Raw genomic sequence first — 7,232 nt, forward strand, 5'->3', positions numbered from 1 at the left:
TTTTTTTTAGCGGTATCCAAAGTTTTTTTCAAAGTTAGGGTGGAACAGGACAGAGTAACTTTCCTGGGGTTTGGAAGGTGTGGTGTGCGCGATGGCTTCTCAGCCTAGCGCGGAGGAGACGCTGTCGATACGGCATGGATTCAGGTGTGTTCCTGAGAACGGAGTTAAGGTGGAGGAGGTTCTGCTCGCGGTCGGTGAACAGGTAGGAGCTGAATTTATACATTCTGCATCTAGAATGAACAAAGCTGTGGTTGTGTTCATGAAAAGAGGCTAATTGCTAGCGGAATATTTGTAAGGGATGTGTTGGTGTCAATTTCACCTCTCTCTACCTCTTCAACAAGAGTGGTAGTGGCAAATTTGCCTCCGTTTATTACGGATGATCAAATCAGGAAAGAGCTGAGTTGTTTTGGTAAGTTGGCTAGCGGTTTTCGTGTACTGTCAGCAGGCTTTCAGGCAGATGCCGTTAAGCACGTTGTTTCGTTCCTGAGGCAAGTGTTTATGTTTCTGAACAACAATGAGCAACAGCTAAATGTGCACTTTAAAGTGAGGCATGGGGAGGGGCTCTATGCAGGGTTTGCCAGCACAGATAGTCTACGGTGTTTTGAGTGTGGGGATTTGGGGCATAAGAGCTTTGCGTGCCCACATAAAGGCTGTAGACAAGGTGAGGGTACAAGCGCCAGTGGAGGAAATCGAGGTCAAAGTGCAGGGGGTAAGGAGATGCAGACAGCAGAGGCTGGGCCTATTCAGGCTAGAGATGGTGGTGTAGATGAGGCTGGGCCTAGTCAGGATAGAGATGGTGGGGTAGCTGAGGCTGGGTCTAGTCAGGCTAGAGATGGTGGGGAAGTGGAGGCTGGGTCTAGTCAGGCTAGAGATGGTGGGGAAGCGGAGGCTGGGTCTAGTCAGGCTAGAGATGGTGGGGTAGCTGAGGCTGGGCCTAGTTATGCTATGGAGGGTGGTGTAGATGATGCTGGGTCTAGGCAGGCTATGGATGGTGGTATAGCGGAGGCTGGGTCTAGTCAGGATAGAGATGGTGGGGTAGCTGAGGCTGGGCATAGTTATGCTATGGAGGGTGGTGTAGATGATGCTGGGCCTAGTCATGCTATGGAGGGTGGTGTAGATGATACTGGGTCTAGTCAGGTTATTCTAGTGGATGAGGAGAGTATGGTGGGGAAGTGTAAGAGATTAGGGGGGAGGAGGAGGGTGTCAAGCAGAAAAGGAAAAAGTGTGTGGACAAAGGCACCATGGAAATGTTGCCTGTTGCTGTGGGTGAGGCCCTAACCAGAGAGAAAGGGTAGGTGGTCAGGGTGGGAGATAGAGATGAGGATGAAAGTGAGTCTGAGGAAGAGGATGAGGAGTTATTTTTTTCAGACTCCTCTTCAATGGGCCCGGAGCTGACAGCCAGTCAAGCAGAGGGGTCTAAGTACACGTTGAGAGAACTGACAAGGTTCCTGAATGAGACTCAGGGGAAAAAAGTTAATCTTGAGGCTTTTTTTCTGATCCTAGAAAGTTTGTAAGATCAGTACAACATGCTATGAGAAACGAGGGGCATGGTGTCCTCTCACCCAAGAAACGGTTTAGGTTGAGGAAGTGGGTCACAACAGTGCGTAAAGGTTTACCTTCAGACACTGTTTAAATGTTTAATTTCTTTCTGACACTGGGGCTTTTTGAGCTTTGCTATTGGTCTATTTCTCTGCTGGCTTTTCTCCCACTTCTTATGGAGACTCTTCGGGTAGGCTCGCTCAATATAAATGGCGCCAGAGATGCGGGAAAGAGGAGTGTGTTGGGTGAATATGTAAAACAAAAACAAGTACAGGTGTTGTTTCTGCAGGAGACGCATAGTGATGTGGTGAATGAAGTTGATTGGGGGCTCTGGTGGAAAGGGGCAAGTGTGTTGAGCCATGGGACAAATCTTAGTGCAGGGGTGGCAGTCCTTTTTGCACCGGGTCTGCCTGTAAAAATTTGCTCCTCAAAGGAGGTGTGTAAGGGTAGGCTGCTTGTTGTTAAAGCAGAAATTAACAACATGGGTTTTGTCTTTATAAATGTGTATGCGCCTAACACAGGGAGAGAGAGGGGGGGTTCTATTTGGGAGTCTTAGACAGGAACTCTCACAGGTAGCGCCTGAGGAGACGCTGTTGGTCGGAGGGGACTGGAAATGTACAATGGATTTTACAAAAGACAGAAATGGGGAAGAGCCTCATTCAGTGTCAGTGGGAGTGTTAAGGGACATCATTAATCAGTTTGACCTGGTGGATGTTTGGAGAACTAAACATCCAAACACAAGACAGTATACATGGGTGAAGGTTTTTGGGGCTAGGGTGGGTGCAGCCCGACTAGATCGGTTTTACATGTCTAGGAATCGGAGCAATAGGCTGCTGGGCGCTACCATTCTCCCGGTGGGTTTTTCGGATCATCACATAACCATGGCTCGGCTGTCTATTTCACCAGGGCCCCGGCAGGCATCTTATTGGAAGTTCAATGTAAAGCTCTTACAAGATGACACTTTTTGCTCAGGTTTCCAGACTTTTTGGGAAAGGTGGGGGCAGCGAAGAGAGGAGTATGAGTCTCTGAATCAATAGTGGGATGTGGGGAAAGTGCAAATTCGGCTTTTCTGTCAACAGTACACAGCTCTCTCATCCTCAGAGGCTAGGATAGTATTGGGGGAACTAGAGCGGTGTATTAGTGAGATGGAGGTAGAGATGGTGGGGCAAGGCAATGTAGGCCTCCAGGCTAATTTAGCCAAATTACGTAGGGACCTGGGCAGTTTTTTCCAGGTTAAACCTTTTCTCAATAGGGGGGCGCTATTTCGACTTTGTAAAAATTCGTACCCAAATTAAACTGCCTCGTACTCAATTCTTGCTCGTACAATATGCATATTATTATTACTATTGGATAGAAAACACTCTCTAGTTTCTAAAACCGTTTGAATTATATATGTGAGTAAAACAGAACTAATTTTGCAGCAAACTTCCTGTCAGGAACTGAAAAATCTCAAATCGGGGGCTCTGTTCCAGGGTCAGTTTATAAATTTGCATGTAATCTATGGGTCGACATGCACTGCATACGCCTTCCCCTAGATGTCAGTAAGCAGTGAGAATCGGAATGGGGTCTCTGGGTAGTTCTGAGGCCGTATAAAAGCTCTTGGAACCGGGTGTGCAGTCTTTTCAACGTTCGCCATGACGCATGACAGACCTCAGGATTGCATTCTGAAAAGCTCTCGTTATAGGCTTTAGATATATCCGACTCTGATTTTATTAGATATAGGTGTTAAAAACATCATAATGTAGTTATTTTAAACCGAGTTATATCAGTTTATATCTGTATATTGCGATTTTCGGTATTTCATTTGTGCTGCGTTATAGTGAGTTGGACACGTCTTCGTCACATGGCTAATGTTTGCTGCTAATTCCAAAGTTGAAGACGATAATCTACAACCGAGCAACGATTCTTCTGGACAAAGGACAACTTGCACAAGATTCTGATGGAAGCTCATCAAATAGTAAGAACTATTTATGATGTTAATTCGTTGTTCTGTTGAAAAATGTAAAACTACTATTCCGCCATTAATTTCGGTGCGGTCTCGCTTTAACGCACGCTGTATGTCGTAGTAACGTTAATTTTAAAAATCTAACACAGCGGTTGCATTAAGAACTAATGTATCTTTCATTTGCTGTCCAACCTGTATTTTTTAGTCAAGTTTATGATTAGTTATTGATTAGATTAGGTGCCTCTCCCAAGATTTCTCCCGACATTTTGTTTGCAGCTTGGCTACTATTCTCATTGTATAACCACGATTTGTGCCGCTAAATATGCACATTTTTGAACAAACAATATATGTATTGTGTAATATGATGTTATAGGACTGTCATCTGATGAAGTTTTGAGAAGGTTAGTGAAAAATTTAATATCTTTTGCTGGTTTATTCGCTATCGCTAACGTGCATGAATCAATGCTGCTGTGTGGTTGGCTATTGTAGTAAGCTAATATAATGCTAAATTGTGTTTTCGCTGTAAAACACTAAAAAATCTGAAATATTGGCTGGATTCACAAGATCTTTGTCTTTCATTTGCTGTACGCTGTGTATTTTTAAGAAATGTTTTATGATGAGTATTTAGGTAATTCACGTTGGTCTCTGTAGTTATTCTAGCTGCTTTGGTGAGATTTTGTGATGGTGGCTGCAATGTAAAACTATGATTTATACCTGAAATATGCACATTTTTCGAACAAAACATATGCTATACAATAAATATGTTATCAGACTGTCATCTGATGAAGTTGTTTCTTGGTTAGTGACTATTTATATCTTTATTTGGTCGAATTTGTGATAGCTACCTATGCAGTAAAAAAATGGTGGAGAAAAAAAAGTTGGGTCTTTTGCTATCGTGGTTAGCTAATAGAAATACATGTTGTGTCTTCCCTGTAAAACATTTTAAAAATCAGAAATGATGGCTGGATTCACAAGATGTGTATCTTTCATCTGGTGTCTTGGACTTGTGATTTCATGATATTTAGATGCTAGTATTTACTTGTGGCGCTATGCTAGGCTATGCTAGTCAGCTTTTTTACTGATGAGGGTGCTCCCGGATCCGGGATGAGTACCAAGTAAAAGTTAAAGCAAAGGAAGCACTTGTAAGAGCTAGGTTCTCCATGCTCAAGGAGATGGATGCTCCCAGCTCCTTCTTCTTTGGTTTGGAAAGAAAGAGCAGTGAAGCCAAGGGTATGCATTGTCTACGGCTGTCTGATGGGCGGGTGACCTTTGTGGTGGGGGAGATGCGGGAGCGGACTGTGGAGTTTTATACCGAATTGTATAGGGCAGAAGTGTGTGATCCTATGTGTGCTCAGGTCTTGTTCGCAGGACTCCCTAAGCTCTCTCGGGCACAGAGGGATGAAATGGACACTCCACTGTTGTCACATGAACTGGCAGAGGCCGTAACCCAGTGGAGTTTTACAAAAAATTCTGGGGAACAATTGGACAGGACTTCTTTTGCGTGTTGTGTGAATGCGTCGGGGTAGGAGAGTTGCCGATGAGCTGCCGTCTGGCGGCTCTGACTCTCCTGCCCAAAAAAGGGGACTTGTGTGAACTTAAGAACTGGAGGCCTGTGGCATTACTCTGTGCGGACTACAAGATGTTTGCCAAGGTCCTCGCTAACAGACTGAAGTTCCATCTGGACTCGATAGTGCACAAGGACCAAACATATTGTGTACCGGGACGCTCAATCATGGACAACTTGTTCTTAACCTCTACTTCATCACCCTCCCGGATCCGGGATCCTCCTCATCAAAAAAGCTGACTAGCATCGCCTAGCCTAACGGGACAGGGATATCATATAATATAATTTTCATGAAATCACAAGTCCAATACAGCAAATGAAAGATAAACATCTTGTGAATCCAGCCATCATTTCCGATTTTTAAAATGTTTTACAGCAAAAACACAATATGTATTTCTATTAGCTAACCACAATAGCCAAACACACAACCGCATATTTTCACCATGTTACCACCGCATAGGTAGCTTTCACAAAACCGACAAAATAGAGATAAAATTAATCACTAACCTTGAACAACTTCATCAGATGACAGTCTTATAACATGTTATACAATACATTTATGTTTTGTTCGAAAATGTGCATATTTGAGGTATAAATCATAGTTTTACATTGCAGCCACCATCAAAAATGGCACCAAAGCAGCCAGAATAATTACAGAGAGCAACGTGAAATACATAAATACTCATCATAAAACATTTATGAAAAATACATGGTGTACAGCAAATGAAAGATAAACATCTTGTGAATCCAGCCAATATTTCCGATTTTTTAAGTGTTCTACAGCGAAAACACATTATAGAATTATATTAGCTTACCACAATAGCCAAACACACAAAAGCATTTATTCACCGCAAAGGTAGCTTTCGCAAAAACCAGCAATAGATCTAAAATTAATCACTAACCTTTGGACAACTTCATCAGATGACAGTCTTATAACATCATGTTATACAATACATGTACGTTTTGTTCGAAAATGTGCATATTTAGAGCTGCAAATCGTGGTTATACATTGTGAATACGTAGCAACATTTCCCCAGAATGTCCGGAGATATTTTGGACACTCACCTAATCTGACCAAAGAACTCATCATAAACTTTACATAAAAATACTTGTTGTATGGCAAATGAAATATACACTGGTTCTTAATGCAACCGCTGTGTTAGATTTTTAAAAATAACTTTACCACAACATACAGCTTGGGTTATTGTGAGACAGCGCTCACCAACACGGCGGAGAATAGGCATCAACATATTACACAGAAATATGAAATAACATCATAAATGTTTTCTTACTTTTGCTGAGCTTCCATCAGAATGTTGTACAAGGAGTCCTATTTCCAGAAGAAATCGTTGTTTGGTTTTAGAATGTCCATTTCTTCTGTCGAATTAGCAACCTTGGCTAGCATTGTGGCGCGAACATTCCCATCCTCTCTTGGCGGAAAGAACGGAAAATTCCAAAAGTCCCATTAATTAAGGACATGTTGGACTTGTTGAGAGGTTCTAATGTGAACTTTGGACTGGTCTCTTTAGATCAAGAGAAGGCTTTTGATAGAGTGGATCATGAGTTCTGTTTAATGTGATGTCTGTGTTTGGGTTTGGGAAGAGTTTTGTGACCTGTGTGAAGCTGTTGTATGCTGGGGCGTCATGTATGGTCAAGGTGGGAGGGGGGCTCAGTAGGCCAGTCTGGGTGAGACGGGGCATTAGACAAGGATGCCCTCTATCTGGGCAGTTATACACGCTAGCCATTGAGCCTTTTTTAGGACTGCTACGCAGGAGACTGCAGGGAGTGTGCTGGACAGGCATGGGTGTGGTGACAGGAATAGCAGTGTCAGCATATGGAGATGATGTTTCTGTGATGGTCAGGGATGGTCAAGATATGCTGGCACTAGAGACCAGTCTGAAGGTGTACGAGGGAGCTTCATCAGCCAAGGTAAACTGGGGCAAGAGCAAAGCTCTGTTAGGTGGAGCATGGGGGAATAGGGCTCCTCCTCTGCTTCCAGGGGGTTTGCAGTGGGTTTGTAGGGCTTAAAGTGTTGGGGGTGTACCTGGGCTCGGAGAGGTGGGTCAGGAAGAACTGGGAGGGGCTGTCACAGGCAGTGGTGTCAAGACTGGCCAGGTGGAGGTGGCTCCTGTCCCAAGTGTCATATAGAGGGAGGGTGCTGATAATTAACAACCTGGTGGCATC

Source organism: Salvelinus namaycush, chromosome 37 (assembly GCF_016432855.1).
Source record: "Salvelinus namaycush isolate Seneca chromosome 37, SaNama_1.0, whole genome shotgun sequence".
NCBI lineage: Eukaryota > Metazoa > Chordata > Actinopteri > Salmoniformes > Salmonidae > Salvelinus > Salvelinus namaycush.